Raw genomic sequence first — 17,500 nt, forward strand, 5'->3', positions numbered from 1 at the left:
TTGATAATATTGATCTTCCTGTGGAGTTGCAAACCCCTTCAGCTCTTTCAGTCCTTTCTCTAACTCCTGCATTTTCAGTCCAATGGTTGACTGTGAGCATGTGCCTCTGTAATTGTCAGGCTCTGGTAGAGCCTATCAGGAGACAGCTATATTAGCCTTTTGTCAGCATGTATTTCTTGGCATATGGTCTGGGTTTGGGGGTTGTATATGAGATGAATCCCCATGTGGGGAAAATCTCTGGATGGCCTTTGCTTAAGTCTCTATTTCAAAGTTTGTCTCCATATTTTCTCCTGTGAATATTTTTTTGTTCCACCTTCTAAGAAGTACCGAAGCATCCATGCAATGGTTTTCTAATTTCTTGAGCTTTTTGTGGTCTGTGCGTTGTACTTTGGGTAATCTGAACGTTTGGGCTAATATAACCTTTTCAGTTAGTGAATACAATGTGTGTTCTTTCATGATTGGGTTACCTCACTTGGGATGATATTTTTTAGTTCTACCCACTTGCCTAGGAATTTTATAACGTCATTGTTTTTAATAGCTGAGTAGCATTCCATTGTGAAAGTGTACCACATTTTCTGTTGACATTCTTATGTTGAAGGATGTCTGGCTTCCTTCCACCTTTTGGCTTTTACAAAAAAATCTGCTATGAACATAGTAGAGCATGTGTCTTTGTTATATGTTAGAAAATCTTTTAGGTATATGCCCAGAAGTGGTACAGCTCGGTCCTCAGGTAGTACTGTGTTCAATTTTCTGAAGAACCACCAGACTGATTTTCAGGTTGGCTTTACCAGCTTGCAAACCCACCAACAATGAAGGAGTGTTCCTCTTTCTCAACATTCTTTACAACATCTGCTGTTATCTGAGATTTTGATTTTGCCATTTTGACTGATGTGAAGTTGAATCTCAGCACTGTTTTGATTTGCATTTCCATGATAACTAAGGATGTTGAACATTTCTTTAGGTAATGCACAGCTATTTGATATTCTTCATTGAGAATTCTTTGTTAAGCTCTGTTCCCCATTTTAAACATTTTAGATCTAACTTCCTGAGTTCTTTGTATATATTGGATATTAACCCTCTATCAGATGTAGGATTGATAAAGACCTTTTCCCAATCTGTTGTTTGCCATTTTGTCCTATTGACAATGTCCTTTTTCCTTAAAGAAGCTTTGCAAATTTATAAGGATCATTTGTTAATCTCTAATCTTAGAGCATAAGCCACTGATGTTCTCTGTTCAGAATATTTTCCCCTGTGCCTACTTGTCTGAGGCTTTCCTTCACTTTCCTTTCCATTAGTTTCAGTGTGTTAAGTTTTATGTGAAGGTTCTTGATCAACTTAGATCTGAGATTTGTTCAAGGTGATAAGAGTGGATTGATTTGCATTCTTGTGCATGCTAACTGCCAGTTGAACCGCTATCATTTGTAGAAAAGGATGTCATTTTTCCACTGAATGTTTTTGGCTCTTTTGTTAGAGATCAAGTGACCATATGTATATGGATTTATTTTTGGGTCTTCCATTCTATTTCATTGATCTGCCTGCCTGTCTTTGTACTAATATCATTCAGTTTTAATCACGATTAATATATAATACAGTTTGAGGTTTGGTATTTTTATTACCCCAGCAGTTATTTTAAGGTTGATAGTAGTTTTGCTATCCTAGGGGTTTTGTTATTCCAAATGAATTTGAAAAGTTCCCTTTCTAATTCTATGAAGAATTGAGTTGAAATTTTGATAGGGATTGCTTTGAATCTGTAGATTGCTTTTGGTAAGATGGCCATTTTTCCTATATTAATCTGCCCAATCCACAAGCATGGGAGATCTTTCCTTTTTCTGAGATCTCCTATTTTTTCCTTTAGATACTTAAAGTTCTTGTCATATGTATCTTTCACATTCTTTGATAGAGTCACACAAAAATACTTTATATTGGTTGTGACTATTGTGAAGGGTGTCATGATTCTAATTTCTTTCTCAAACTGTTTATTCTCTGAGTTGAAAATGGTTATTGATTTGCTTGAGTTATTATATTTAGCCACATTGCTGTAGTGGTTTTTCAAGTTTAGGAGTTCCCTGGTGGAATTTGTGGGGTTACTTAAGTATACTATCATATCATCGCAAATAATGATATTTTGACTTCTTTCTTTTCAATTCGTATCCCTTTGACCTATTTTTATTTTCTAATTGCTCTGGCTAAGACTTTGATTACTATATTGCATGGGTAAGGAGAGAGTGGGCAGCCTTGTCTAGTTCCTGAATTTGTTTGGATTGTTTCAAGTTTATCTCCATTTAGTTTGATATTTGGTACTAGTTCGTTGTACATTGCTTTTACTATGTTTAGGTATGGGCCTTGAATTCCTGATTATTAAAAAACTTTTAACATGAAGGAGTGTTGAATTTTGTCAATTGATTCTTATTCATATCCTGGCCAACTTTTCCTGTAATAGTCATGTAGGCTTACATAAGGTTTCAGCTTTTTAATTTTAAAAAGATAAAGCTTAGATCATTGTATAGTGTGATAGCTTTTTATTTTGGAGAAACTTTAGGTAGTGAAATTGTTAACAAAAAGCATAAACTTATCTGGGTGGCTTAGACCAGTGTCTATATTCTGAGAACTGAGGTATCTGGGTAGAAGTTGCAGGTTTGGGCTGTCTCAAGCTACATAATGAGATGATAAAAAACATAAATGAGAAACTAACATGATGAGTGATTGACCAAGAAGAGAACTCCTATTTTGAAGAGCTGAAAAAAAAGTAAGAACGTTAACATGACCTTTCTTGATGATGTTAGCATATCTGTTTCACATTTTTTTCCTCTTCTGCACATGTTTACAATTATCTATGATTGTTCTGTGTATCAACTTGGAGTTACACACACATCTGAATATGTAGGCAAATTTATAATTACAAAATTCATGAATGATAAGAAAGGCCAACTATGTTTGTATATGATTCTGAGAAACATGTCTCCTTGTTGTCAAATCTAGATTGTAGCAAGATTTAAAATTTAAATCAGTGAGGATAAACAAGGTGGGTTGTTTTGATAAACTCATATTTTGTGGTGTAGTGAATAGATTTTTTTTATAGTACCTTGGTTTAGTCTTTATATCTGTAGCTTTAGATGTAGAATAAACCTATGTTACTGATAACAAACAGTTGCTGAACATATGTCCCACAGAGTCACTGTTCTGAATGCTGGCACTAACTTCATGGTATGTACTTACTTATAAACAAATACTAGCTCAAAAAGCTCAGAATACCCAAAAAAACCATCCACAAATCTTACGAAGCTCAAAAAAAAGAAAGGCCAGAAGGTGGATGCCTCAATCTTTCTTAGAAGGGAGAACAAAATGTTCATGGGAGGAAATAAAGGGACAAATAGAGGAGCAGGGATTTCAGAAAAGATCATTCAGAGACTGTCTCACCTGGGGATACACCCCATATGCACCCAATAAACCCAAGCACTATTGTTGATGCCAAGTACTGCTTACTGTCAAGAACCTGATATGGATACATCTTCAGAGGCCCTGCCAGAGGCATACTGATGCAGAGGATGATGCTTGCAGCTAACCATCAGACAGAACATGAGGACCCCAAGGAAGGTGCTAGAAAATGAACTGAAGGTGTTGAAAGGGTCTGCAACCCCATGGGAAGAACAAAATTATCAACTATCCAAACCCACCACAGCTCCCAGGGACTAAAACACCAACCAATCCCATGGCCCCAGGTACATATGCAGCATTCTTTGACATCAGTGGGAGGAGAGGCGTTTGGTCCAGTGAAGGTTCATTTTCCCAGTGTATGGGAAAGCCAAGGTGCTGAGGTGAGAGAGAGAGAGTGATTGGGAGAGGAAGCACCTTCATTGAGGCAATGGGAAGGATAGGGGGAATATGGTTGTGGGAAAGGGATAACATCTGGAATGCAAATGCAGAGAACATCCAATAAAATAAAAGTTGAAAAGAAAAAAAAAAAGAATTCTCGTAGGTAGATGTAATCTCACACTTACTTTACAAGTCTGCTAATAAACAGAATGTTTATTATCATTGCATTTAAAAGATAGTAATGGATTTCTGTGTGTGTGTGTGTGTGTGTGTGAGAGAGAGAGAGAGAGAGAGAGAGAGAGAGAGAGAGAGAGAGAGAGAGAGAGAGAGAGAGAGAGAGAGAGTGTTCTGGGATGAGCCAGAAGGACAAGATGAACTGCCAGACGCATAGCAATAGGGGATACAGACCCTAAATATCCACCTTCTGTTACCAGGCAAGACATCTAATGGAGGGTTGGGGACACCAAGTCACCAACAAATCTTTGAGACACATCCTATAAAAGAGACCCAACCCCTGACACTAAAAATGGCATTATCCTATATTTCCAGTCAGGAGCCTAACATGTCTTATGAGAGTTGTCAGCCAGTTCCTGATGGAAACAGATGCAGGGATCCACAAACATTAGGCAGATCTTAGGTAATCTTGTTGAAGATGAGAAGGAAGGATTGAAGTAGCCAGAGTGGTCAAGGACATAAAAGGAAAACCTACAGAATCAGGGTAATTGGGGCCATAGGATATTATAGAGAGAAAATCACCAACCAAGAACACGCATGGGATAGACTTAGGCCCTCTACACATATGTAACACATGTTTCCCTAATAACTGATGCAAGGGTTGTTTCTGACTCTATTGCCTGCCTTTGGATCCCTGTGCCCTAACAATACTACTTTGTCTAGTTTCAATAGGATAAGGTATGCCTAGTCCTAATAAAACTTCATATGCCAAGGTGGGTTGTTTTTCTACCTTGATATTCATTGGGGGTGGGGGTGGGGACTTAACCTTCTCTAGAAGAAATGGTTCAGAGAGAAAGTGAATTGAGAGGGAAGAAGTGGGAGGATAAGAGAGAGAAGCTGCAATCAGGATGTAAAGGAAATAAATAAATTAATTAATGAAATAAATTGTAATTGTTATTTTTTTCTTTCAGTCAGAACAAAGAGCACATCATAATGATATTTTATTTCTTTAACATTTTCAAATTAAAAGCAACTCTCATGTCTTCGATATGGTTGTTATTACAAAATAAGAGAAAGGACTGTGCACGTATTATTGATATTCATGTATGTAAATGTGGATGTTAATATTCCAGTGTGATTATTTGTTTTATGATTCAGTTTTATGATACTACTTTTTTATTTTCCATAAGTTTTAACCAAATATGTTAATGTGAGAGTGAATCTGGGAGAAGTTGGGAAGCAGAATGCACCATACAGCACTCCTGAGTGGTCACTCCTGGGGAGGTAATGTAAGAGTAAGAAAAATCAATCAAAGAAATTGAGGGAGCATTTGGGAAATGAAATTCAGATATCTTGCAATGAAATTGAGTTCTAGCCCATGTCTGGATTTGTCTTTCTTACTGACCATCCTGCTATGCTGTGCGTATCATTTTAAATTATTTTAAGACTAATGACATAGTCTTTACTGTAAAAACATTAAACATGATGATGATACTTTTAGAAGTTTTCTAGATTAGAATAACTTATTGGTTTTAATATTAATTGATTGGGGTTACACTTGGTGCTTAGGAGTACTTGATCTTCTTGGAGAGAATTTGGTTCACAGCATACACATCAGGCAGATAGTAAATGCTTGTAACTCTTGCTCTATGAAGATCTGACCTCTGTAGGTATCTGCACAGGTGTGTGAAACACACAGATTCATAATATAAATTAAAATAAATCTCTAAATCTATTGATCACTAGGAAGATGAAGCTTTTTAAAAATTTATGAATTTTATAAATTTGTGTAAAATTCCTAAATAAATTACTGTAGGCTTAGGTTTTTTAAAAACCTAATTTTAATAAGGGTTCTCAATCACTTCAATCCTCCCCCTCCATGTTAGCCCACCATCAATAGGTAGGGGAGAAAAGATGTTATATAGGACAAGAGGATGTGGACCTGTTTAGATGTAGTTCTTTAGGAGATTCCAGTCTATGTTTGTCATGATACCAGCAGTCCAGTTCAGTAGTGTCAGGATACCAAGCATGAATCAGCAGCAGTGGAATAATCCAACAGAAACAGCCAGGTCTCCTCCAAATTGACATGAATCAGCAGGAGTCACTAGAACCAACAGAATGTTAGGAGAAATTTTTTGCTGTGCCTCTATAAACAAAGTGAAGATCATCCAAAACTAAGATGCAAGATCAACTAAGCATTGAAAAACTAGCTATGCAAGCAAACCATCACTGTCCATTGAATCCTATTTATATTCTCCTCAAACATCACATGTCTTTACAGATATCTTGAGTCAGCAAAATATCACATGACTCTGAATCTCATGATGTTTCTGGGAACTTTCACTTCAAGTTATACTTGTAAATATATAATACATTCAATTTGTGTTCAGCTTATCATTCTCATCACCCTGTACAAAGCTCAAGTCCATGTGAATGAAGGACCTCAACATAAAACCAGATATACTCAAACTAATAGAGAAAGTATGGAAAAGCCTACCACACATGGGCACTGGGAAAAATTCCCTGAACAGAATACCAATGGCTTATGCTTTGAGATCAAGAACTGACAAATGAGACCTTATAAAATTGTAAAGCTTCTGTAAGGCAAAGGACATTGTCATTAGGATAAAATGGCAACCAACAGATTAGGGAAAGGTCTTTGCCAATCCTTCATCAGATACAGGGATAATATCCAATATATACAAAGAAATCAAGAAGTTAGACACCAGAGAATCAAAGAACCCTATTAAATAGGGAAGAGCGCTTGACAAAGAATTCTCAACTGAGGAATATCAAATATCTGAGAAGCACCTAAAGATATGTTCAACATCCTAAGTCATCAGGGAAATGCAAATCAAAACAACCCTGAGGTTCGACCTCAAACCAGTCAGAATGGCTAAGATCAAAAACTCAGGTGAGAGAAGATGCTGGTAAGAATATAGAGAAAGAGGCATCTGTGGGTGTACAATGATGTGGAGTTTACTCCTGGTCAAACTACATATAGGAGTCAAAAATAGCTATTTATACAGTATTATGCAATTATATAATGTCTAACATTCACAATAATACTGAGAAATTCAGTATCTATCCTCAGGGCATGCTGTGTCATTGAGAAGGAAATCTCTAAATTTATAACATATAAGCAGAATAATTCATTAGGAGAATTTTCTCCACAGCAATAAATGACATGGTTTATTATGAAAAGGCTAGGTTCACACATCCATTTATTTTCTCTCAGCATCACAATAAAAGGGAGAACAAAGGGAGCTATTAGATCCCAAATATTTGAAGATACTTTCCACACTGCAGGTCAGAATGCATGTTAATATTGGCAAGTTTTGAAGAATGGAATCAGATTTCCTCTCATATAAATATTTAACATGTAGAAATTGTATATTTTTTTGATAATTACACCATGGGCTTTCCTTAGTTACCATTTTATGTTTGAAAATATTTTTCTGTTTGAAGTCCCTGTGTGTTGTGAAGTCAATTGACAGTGTATTAGCCAGCTTTGTGTTACTGCAGCAATTTTATGGAGAAACAAGGTTTACTTACTGCACTTAAAAAGTTGGAAGTTCAGGAACACTAAAAAGTAGTGTCTATGCTGGTCTTTCTTGTAGTTAGAAAATAATGATGAAAGACGTGCTTGTTAGAGCATTCAAATGCTTGTATCTCAGACCATAGCTGAGAGAGCTCTGTGGGGAATTCAGTGTACTACAATAGCATTTCCTCAGAGGTTCACTTTCATACATCTCCAAACTTCTACCTTTCCAGTAGTGACACATTGGGGACCATGCCTTCAATTATGGACCTTTGAAGGTATCCAAAATGATTTCTAAACCAGAGTAGGTATCTACAATCAGAGTGAGCTGGGATGCATCCCAATGTAGAGGACCAGAGGAGTGGACACTTTAGTCCTCAAGGTTGCCTTTCTGTTCTCAGAATTAGTCAGAAATTATTTGCGGAAATTAATACGAAAGATTGTGTTTCAAAGACAAGACAAAAAGAAAACATGGCCACTGAAATTTTATTTAGTTTTTATTTCTTCCCATTCCTTGTTCTTGAGAGTTCAGTTGCAAGCTATTTTTGTAATCTTCCATCTTTAAAAACATGTGATCTGTCAAAATGTCTAACTTCTGGGTTTATAATTTCTGCAATATTCAGGAATTAATGCAACTTTTCTCACAAGCGTGTTCGAAATGAGTCCTGAAAAAGATTGATCTTAAAACAAGAACTCATAGGGAATTATGAAAATACCATCAAGGGACACTTCTCATCATTCTTCAGCAAGATAAGAACATCAAAAGTCCCTAACAAACTTTTAAATTGCTTTTATACTGGTGTTTACAAACACAAGGTCTGGAAACTTGGTGCAATTCATGTGTTAAACCTAATATGTTTAAAAAAAATTCAACTTATTTTTTTAATCATTACCTTACTAGATTACTCTGAATTATCAGGAAAAGTTGTTGAATGTTATTTTACTTTAAAGAATCCCAGCTCACATACAATGTTTCCAAATTATTCAGTTGCTCAAAGTAGGAAGGACTTTTAAGCTTTGTTTTGTGTTTTTTTTTTGTTTGTTTGTTCTTAAACTAGGATTACTGTCTGTTTGCTCCCACATGCTTTAAGAGTTCCACAAGCACTGTTTTAGTGGAGCAAAGAGGCAAAGGAAACGAGATGCACTGTGCCTTCTGCATTGAGGAAGCTTCCTGGTCTCTGAGGTATTCTTTTGAAAATTGAAACTAAAATAGAATTCCCTTCCAAGAGAATGATGACAAATTTTAAAAGTCCAGTAGACCCGAATGGGTAAGAATAGTCATCCAACCCTATTATCTTGAATGCAAATATCTCACTGATTCACCTAATATAGCTCCCCAAACCAACAAAGCATGCACATTTTAGATAACTTACTTATGCTGGCAAAGCTCCTCCTAAATTAAACTATTCTTTCATCAGCTAAAAATATTTGCATTATGTTTCCCTCCCACAAAATGGTATGACATCATTGCAATTATGAAACTCGTGGGACACTCCTCATTACCAGAACTGTTTAAATTTCCAATTAGCCATACCACTGCCTCTCATGTAGCTAAGAGATGAATGGCTAAGTGTATCAAAGGGATGGATTGTACAAGCAGGGGTTCACTATCACTTCAGCAGATTCTGAGATTCCACACGTTCAGATGGAGTATTTCCTGAGAATGCATATACACTCACAGTAATAACAGAAAGCTAGGATCCAAGTGAAACAGAGTGCCATAAGATTTTCAAATCTAATATTTCATTGGAGACATGTTGTATTGAATGAATATTCTGTTCTTAGGGACACATGTGAATATCTAGGAGGAGTTTATGCAGGGGAATGAACATAATTATAAGGAGTTATGTGAAACTTTAAAAGAATTAGTCAAACAGTTTCTAAAAACAAACTTTTGTGAAGCTGGAGAGCTGAGTTTGTTTTTCATGATTTAATACCAGATAATAGGAGTTGCCAAATTATTTATCAAAGGCTACCACAATATTAAATCCTTTACATACACTATTGCACTAGTGACTAGAACATAGCCTGTCATCAAGTGCTCAGTGAATGGTCACTGATGGACAGGCAAGCTGATGGAGGGAGGCACTAGAGTGCCCATCTTACAGACCAGCACAGGGAGGCTGACAGTAAGGAAGACGGGAACTAATCGATTCCAATGCCTGTCCTTCCATAATGTGACCCTTTAATGTCTTTTCTACATAAAACAAAATGGTTCGGCAGTTTTGAAGTCATATCCAATTGAGACTTGAAGGTTAAAAGCAGGGTGGAGGTGCATCTTTTCCATCTTGGAAATGCTGGCAATTGGCTACAAATATTGCTCCATGTTAACAGTGAGCCAAAGACCCATATGATTTCTTACCTGGTTTTTAAAATCCAAAAGGGCACCTTTTAAACTCACACAGATACAAACCCTTCTCTGACTCTCACTGATTTGGGTGCAAATCTCATCCTGATCAGATCAATACCATTCCCAGTCTGTATTTATCACCCTTGTGATTTGCTTTGCTGCCAAAACTGTAATGTGCGAGGCTATGAGCTATTATATCTATAGTCTGGTGAAATGGGAGGGATAGACAGATAATAGATGAGAACATTTATAGACTATTTACTTTTCCAAAGTTTAAGGTATAAAATATTTTCATTCAGAAACTTCAGAGAAACCACCCAGGGCTTGATGAGGTTCTATTTTCTGAAGCAGGAATCATTAGAGGGAAACAGAGCTACACACACACACACACACACACACACACACACACACACACACACACTCACACACAACACTTTGTATTTTAAGGGTTCATATTTCAAGATACAAAGACATCTGTTATGAAAGCATACTTATTTGTTTTTAAAAAGATACTTACCAGAGAGCACATAGATTTGTGCCTTGATGGGGCAGTGTTTCATTGAGGATGCAGATAGACATTCTGGTAGAATACACAGAAAGCAGTCCATGGGAGTGACAAGTTCATTTGAGCAAGTAACCGAACACAAGAAAGATAGGCATGCCACAACTATTCAGTACACACCTATCTCTTCTTGAATCACTTATATTTTATGTTTAGAAGGAGCCGCGGACACATACGCATGGAAAATTTCCTGAACAAAACACTAATGACATATGCTCTAAGGTCAAGAATCCTTTGTTAGGGGGGTTGCAAGCTGGTACAGCAACTCTAGAAATCATATTGGTGGTTTTTTTTTTTAGAAAATTGGTTATAGAACTACCTGAAGACCCACCTATACCACTCTTGGGCCTATACTCCAAAAATGCTCCAACACATGCTCCACTATGTTCGTAGCAACCTTGTTTGCAATAGCCAGAAGCTGGAAAGAATCTAGATGTCCTTCAACAGAGGAATGGATACAGAAAATGTGGTGCATTTACACAATGGAGTACAACTCATCTATTAAAAATAATGACTTTATGAAATTATTAGGCATATTTATGGAACTAGAAAATATCATCCTGAGTGACATAATCCAGGTACCAAAGAACACATATGCCATGCACTCATTGATAAGTAAATATTAGCTTAAAAGCTAGGAACACCCAAGAAACAATTCATAGACCATATGAAGCCCAAGTAAAGGAAGACCAAAATGTGGATGCTTTAGTCCTTATAAGGGAGAACAAAATACTCACAGGAGAAAAATACAAGGAGAAAAAGTAGAACAGAGACTGAAAAAAGGCCATCGACAGACTGCCCCACCTGGGGATCCATTTCATATGCAGCCAACAAACCCAGACAATATTTCTCATGCCACGAAGTGCTTGCTGATAGGAGACTCAAAAGGATATCTCCTGTGAGCCTCTTTTGGAGCATTACTGATACACATTAAGCTGTTTACAGCCAACCATCAGACTAAGCATAGGGACACCAGTGGAGGAGTTAAAGGACTGAAGGAGCTGAACCTTATTGGAAGAGCAACAATATCAACCAACCCAGACTAAAACACCAACCAATGTACACATGGAGGGACCCATGGCTCCAGCCTCATATAACAGAGGATGGTATTCTCTGGCTTCAATATGAGGAGATGCCCATATTCCTGTGAAGGCTCATTTCCCCAGTCTAGGGGAATGCCAGGTAGTTCAGGTGGGAGTGATTGGACAGGCAGTACCCTCATAGAAGCAGGTGGAGGTGATATTGGAAAGGGAAACCAGGAAAGGTAATGACATTTGAAATGTAAGTATATAAACTATCCAATTTAAAAAAAAAAGAGTCCATACATGTGTAGATTCCTGAATTTAGAGGAAAAATTCCCAAAACATACATTAAGATAGTGTATTTAACAAATGATGTTGGGAACATGAATAATCTACATATATTGAAGTGAAATATCTCCCTAATCCTACACAAAAATATACTCCAAATGAATTGATGATTTTAATATTATACCTGAAACATATCTATGGTTTATTATATACAATGTCATCAGGATGTTGAAAGATTAAGTTATCTTTTAAATACATTATTAATAATATACTGCATTTGTTTGTGTATTGTGGGTAGGGCCCTTTAAAACAAAGAAAAAATAATGTGGCCCAATTGATGTCATTGTATGCCTGTGCAGTCTTACTGCATTCTTGCAACTTCAGTGTCATGCTGTCATGGCAACCCTATTACACCCGTGCATATTTATTATTATAGCTCTAAAACAATAGCAAATAAAAAGTAAAAAATAGAAACAACAACAGCAAAAACATTTCTGTATGAGATTTAGCTGTTATGCTACCCTGAGGTCATATAAAGAAAAAAGAAGAAAGATAAAAAAAAAACATTCATTTATATCACGCTTCTTCCCAACTTTTAATAAGTCTAATTAAAATTATTTGGTCAAGTTTTCCTATAAGTCAGGTAGGTAGACTACTAAATGGGTTGTTATTGTTCCACTGAACAGCTGGGAGCAGATGAAAGATATTTCAGTTAAATGACTAGTTCTCATTATGTAATCATTCACTGACAGCTGAGGTACTAGAATCTGGAGTCTACGTTCTTAGCTAGGTGAATTTCCCATTACATGAGATGAATTCTCAACTTAACTTTCAACATTTGACATGTGCTACATTTAGGATATTTCATTTTTAAAATAGATGTTATATAACACCCTTGCTCAGTCTTCCACAAACATTGCAGAAACAAATAATAGAAAAATTATGTAAAATAAGAATTCAGGCTGAGTCAGACTTCCTGCCTGCCTCCCAAATGATTTTCCTAGACTATTCAAGACACATGACAGACTCTTAAATTGTTATTGTCCAAACCCTTGTTCCTTTCTCCTGAGAACGTGGAGGCAGGCCAAACACTCATTTTGACACTGCTGGGACTACAGTCTTGCTTTATAAAATGGGTCATGGCATGCTTCTGAGGTGTCTAAGGTTGCAATAAGCTTGACTAAGAAAAGTGGAGTTGAAGTTTGCACACTAGTGGACTTCAGTGGTTCCTTGTTAGACTTTACATGGACATTCACACCGCTGGTAGACTCCAGAAATGCAAGAGAGCATCCCTCACAATTAACTTATTTCTTCCCCCTCATTTATAGATTATTAAATTATCTCTACTGTTTTTGCTGATAGTACAGAAGAATAATGATTTTTATATTTTATTTTGAGTAGGGGAATTCTAAAGACTTCATTGGCTCCATTTCTAACTTATGTATTGAGACTCTAGCACAACCAGCCCCAAGTGATAGAGATTAGAGATGTGCCTGTAGATAATGTTAGAAAGGTTGTACACCTATGATGAGATCCTAGTCTTACAGAAAGAGACATAAGAGAGTCTTTTCTTACTGTTTTTGACCTTGTGAGGATCCAGTGAGAAGAGGCTGCCAATGAGCCAGAATGGCTGTGCCAGAAATACAATTTCAGTTTTCTTCAGAACTGTAGAAAGATGAGTGTGTGTTGTTGAATCCATATAGTACACAGCATTTTGCTATAAGTGACTAAGCCATAAAGACATGGTGTTGTATCATCATCTCCCTGGAGACATCCGTGCTAATTAAACAATGTACACCTCTTGGAACTGCAGAGGATTAGAGTTGTTCTTTGCTCAGTGCACAGTTCTAATATAGTTGTATATATTGTGCCATTGAGAAGAAAATAAGAGTGTCATGGCTGAAACCAAGCATATTTCTAAGTGAACATAAAAACTTTACAGAGTACCCTTCATTGTTTAGTTAATGCTACACTATAAAAGGATGGCTGCTTTTTCCTTTGGTCTGTAGTGGAAGGGACAAAGGTGCTGTCACTGGGTGTCAGGTATACTTTTACTGTTTATGCTCATGGGGAAGATGACAGCCTGTGCTGTTAATGTGCTTTTGACTGACTGGTAACTTCTCATCTGCTTGTTCCCACATGCATTGTTTCTGGCAGTTTTTTTTCATTTCCTACTGCAGTTGACCCACTATATGCACATACCAGTCACATTAGACACACTTGAGTCTAGGGTGGGTGTTCCTGGAAATCATCAGCATACAATGGTAGGCCAAGTGATGAGATAGCTGATGTAGCTGGTTATAGTGGGGCTTAGGTATATTGCTCTGTAGCAATGTAGGAGAAAAACTCATAACACTAAAGAAATATTAATTCCAGGATTCTCAAGGAGCTACTAAAACTTAGAAGATTCATAAGATGCCTCCCCAAGTTTATACAGCTGAGAATAATTTTCGGGAGGTAAGACTGTGGTCAGTAGATTTTCCTACAGATCGTGAAGGAAGTGTCAATGAATGGAGCTTTCTTTGAGTTGTCTATCTTCCTTTAGGTGATCCCTTCTCCATACTTCTGAAAACAAAGAAAATAAACTGACTGATTCACTAAACTAGACTCTAAAGGAATTACTTCTTTGGTCTCTGTTAGGTTCTTTGTCTTGGATGACTAGATAATTGCCTATGTCACTGCAAGAAATGTCAAACAATGTATACCTAAAAGACTTAGCCTAAGAATAGCAGCATGTAGCATCTGTGATGTCAAAATACACAGTAGAAACTCTAAAACAGTGCAATATTTGGTGAATATGTAAATTTCAAGACATCTGTGAAATAATTTTATTTGATATAATAAGCATGTTTCTTTTACTATCCAACAGTTGCATCGATAATAAGATAAAGCATTATGCTCCTCTCAGCAAAAACTTGGCATTAGCAATAGTGACTGGGTTTGATGGATCGATATGGGGTAGATCCCCAGATGAGGCAGTCTCTGAATAGCATTTCCTTTAGTATCTACTTCCCTCTTTGTCCCTATATTTCCTGATATGAGTATTTTGTTCTCCATTATAAGAAGGACTGAAGCATCCACATTTTGAATTTTCTTCTTCTTGTACATGGTCTGTGAATTGTTTCTTGGGTATTCCAAACTACTTGGCTAATATCCACTTGTCAGGGAGTGCATACTATGTGTGTTCTTTGTGACTGGCTTATATCACTCAGGATAATTTCTAGTTTCATCAATTTGCCTAAAAATTTCATAAAGTCATTATTTTTAATAGCTGAGGAGTACCCCATTGTGTATATGTACCACACTTTCTATATCCATTTCTCTGTGGAAGAACACCTGGGTTCTTTTCAGCTTCTGGCTATTATAAACAGGGCTGCTATGAACATAGTAGAGCATGTGTTGGAGCATTTTTTGGGTACATGCCCAGGAGTGGTATAGCTGGGTCTTTAGGTAGTACTATGTCCAGACTGATTTCCAGAATGGTTGTACCAGCTTGAAATCTCACCAACAATGGAAGAGTGTTTCTCTTTCTCTAAATCCTTGCCAGTATCTGCTGTCACCTGAGTTTTTGATCTCAGCAATTGTGACTGGTGTGAGGTAGAATCTCAGGGTTGTTTTGCTTTGCATTTCCCTGATGACTAAGGATGTTGAACATTGACTTTTTTAGGTGCTTCTCAGCCATTTGATATTCCTCATTTGATCATTTTTGTTTAGCTTTGTAACCCATTTTTAACAGGGTTATTTGGTTCTCTTGAGTCTAACATCTTGAATTCTTTGCATTTGTTAGATAATACCCTTTCTTGGATGTAGGATTAGTAATGTCTTCCCAATCTGTTGTTTGCCATTTGTCTCATTGATACGGCCCTTTGCCTTACAGATGCTTTGCAATTTTTTGAGGTCCTTTTTGTTGATTGTTGATCTTATCACATAAACCATTGGTGTTATGTTCAGGAATATTACTTCTGTGTCTGTGTGTTTAAGATAAGAACCTGATATGGATGTCTCCTGAGAGGCTCTGCCAGAACCATACTGAAACATATGAGGATGCTTGCAGCTAGCCATTAGACAAGGAGAAGGACTCCAGTAGAGGACTTAGAGAAAGGACAGAAGGAGATAAAGGGGTTTGCAACCCCAAAGGAAGAACAACAGTATAACCAACCAGACACCTCAGAGCTTCCAGGGACTCAACCACTAACCAAAGAGTACACATAGAAGTACTCATGGCTCCAGCTGTATATGTAGCAGAGTATAGCATTGTTTGTCATTAATAGGAGGATAAGCCCTTGGTCCTGTGATGGCTTGTTTTACCAGTGTGTGGGAATGTCAGGGTGGTGAGTTGGAAGTGGGTGGTTGAGAGGGGGAAGTATCCTCATAGAAGCAGAGGGAGGGATGAGAATGGGGGGAATATCAGAAAAGGGGATAGCATTTGAAATGTAAATACATAAAATATCCAATAAAAATGCAAACAATAAGGTAAAGAATTATACTACATATATTTTTGTAACTTCTTACATCTGCATTTAGTAAGCCCCAAGCAATTCTGTGAAACCTAAAATTTCCATTGCCCTTAGAAAATATTAATTTTCTGATTTCTTCCCTTTCTTTGTGTATGTATAGGGAGGTACATACCACAGTGATTATGAGGGGGTCAGAGAACAATTTGTAGAGTTGGTTCTTTCCTGCCACCTTTTTTGTGGGTTTTGGAGGTTCAGTGAAGTTGACTGGTTCACACAGCAAGCACATTTGTCTGATGAGCCATGTCAGTGATCCCAAAAGGCTTTCTACTGGGTCGGTGCCAGTTTGTTCTACTGGGTCAGTAAGCTCCTAGTATTAAAATAAATGAAGGCTTATGCAATATTCCTTGAGTTGGTTGACATCCATAATTAAATGTTTCCTTGGCTTTACTGTGAGGTCAGTGTCTACAATTCTTTATTTCTTATTCTTGGCTTCCAGTAGTCTATTACTAAAATATATCCATATTATGTACATTTCTATGTTAATTGCAGATAGGATCTGATGATCTCAGTGAAGCAAACAAGCCCAGCAAAAGCATGCATTCATATTTTCCTCTTTGCTTCTTCTGTGATGGTGAATTGTGATTACTACCTCAAACTTTTATAGCCACAAGTATTTTCTGCTTTGAACCATATCCTGAACTGTGAGTGGAAGTAAGCCCATATTTTTTCTCAAGTTGTTTTTGGAAGAGTATTTTATCAAAGAATTGGATAAAGAAACTAAGACAAACTTTACGTTTCCAGTTATAAACACCTTGAGTGATCTGTCTGTATTTTTCTTATTTTTTAGTCTAATGTTGGCCAACATTATATTTATGGATAGAATGGAACAGGACTCCTTGATAAATTAAGGTATACATTAAATTGTGGCAATATAGATGTAACAGGAGACCTTTAAGTTAAGGGGAATAAGGCTGTCATGGGCGAGATCAAGACATACACTCTCATTCATTTTTTGAATCATAAACATGTTGACATTCTAGAAAGTTGAGAGACAAATTGTAGTATCTAGAGGCCAGGGACCATGTCATTAGCAGGAGGTGATGAAAGGCTACTTAGTAAGTCCTCAAGGACAGACCAGAGCATCAAGCTGCATCACGCTTTTGTACAAGAGAATGACAAGTGATGGTTGTCATGAATAACATGAAAGGCTTGGAGAAGGAGAATTTTGGAAGTTTCACCATAGTGAAGTGAAAATTATTTGAGATAGTTATGTCTAACTTAATATAAACATAA

This window comes from Micromys minutus (assembly GCF_963924665.1).
Source record: "Micromys minutus genome assembly, chromosome: 4".
Lineage (NCBI taxonomy): Eukaryota > Metazoa > Chordata > Mammalia > Rodentia > Muridae > Micromys > Micromys minutus.